This window comes from Penaeus monodon, chromosome 24, assembly GCF_015228065.2.
Source record: "Penaeus monodon isolate SGIC_2016 chromosome 24, NSTDA_Pmon_1, whole genome shotgun sequence".
NCBI lineage: Eukaryota > Metazoa > Arthropoda > Malacostraca > Decapoda > Penaeidae > Penaeus > Penaeus monodon.
In genome coordinates, this window is record NC_051409.1 from 41,089,354 (window position 1) to 41,090,535 (window position 1,182).

The following is a 1,182-nucleotide window of genomic DNA, read 5'->3' on the forward strand; positions in this document are numbered from 1 at the left end:
AAGGATCCTACAAAATTCATTCTTATTCTTTAATGCTACATAATGTATGTTGTGCTTGTGCTTGGATGTTATTTGTTCACCCACGCGCACACAAACAAACGCCCATGCACTTTGTGTGTTCGTGTGTGTAATTAACATGCTTATACGATACACTGCACCGGTAATATTCATGTATTATTAATGCAATATGCATTTATACATGATGAACTTAGATTTATGAAAGTCTTTGCAGGTGTGTTATACATTTATGATATTATGCACTGATATAATGCACATTCGGTGATTAAAACAAAACATCTAAAATATATGATCCATTATTTCAGTATCAAGTCTTACCAATCAACGGCTTCACTTAAAATAATTTGCTACAATCCTAAACAACGCAAGATTATACATACCATCTATTCTGACATTAAATTGCATTGCAGTTACGTAAAATATCTACAAATTACACCAGGAAGTGATAATGATAATGTCCAACATCAACATGGGATATGAACCAGATATGTTATGGATGGTAGAAATATGTATGAAATTATCTATTCCAGTGATTTTTGTTGATTATAACACTAAGGATGATACAATGATCTGGGCAACTACGTTTTTTTCGGAAATCTGAAAATCGCCTGCGATCGCATAGAAATCTGCCCAGCAAATCTTAAACACATAAATTTATTCTACTAAATGCTGTACATATGTTCTCGACCCTCAAAACTATCTAGAAGAGAATTCACAAATTATTTCCTATGTCGTAAATCACAGCATGGAGGCCATTCAAAAAAAGTGTTGTAATAAATCTTACATATACTGTAAATAGGATATATTACAATTCCTCTGTCTTAATTTAGTGTAAAGATTCTTTGCAATATACATTTTCTTCTGACATTAAAAGGAGTTCTAACAAAAAGGGTTCTTAGCCAGATAATGCAAGTGCTGAGAAAGCACTAATTAAATATTACAACGTGCAAAACGATCATCTCAAAGCACTACACATCCTGATCATTTCTTTTTACAAAAAAAACAGCAATGAATCATAGACTCCGTAAATGTGCTCTAATTATATTTACAATAGTTTCTTCGTCTTTCTATCTGTGGACTAAGTAATCAGGTACGATGAAGAAATTCTTGTGCAGCTTTGTGATCGTGTAGGAGTTGCTGAAGTTCATGATACAATTTTTGTAT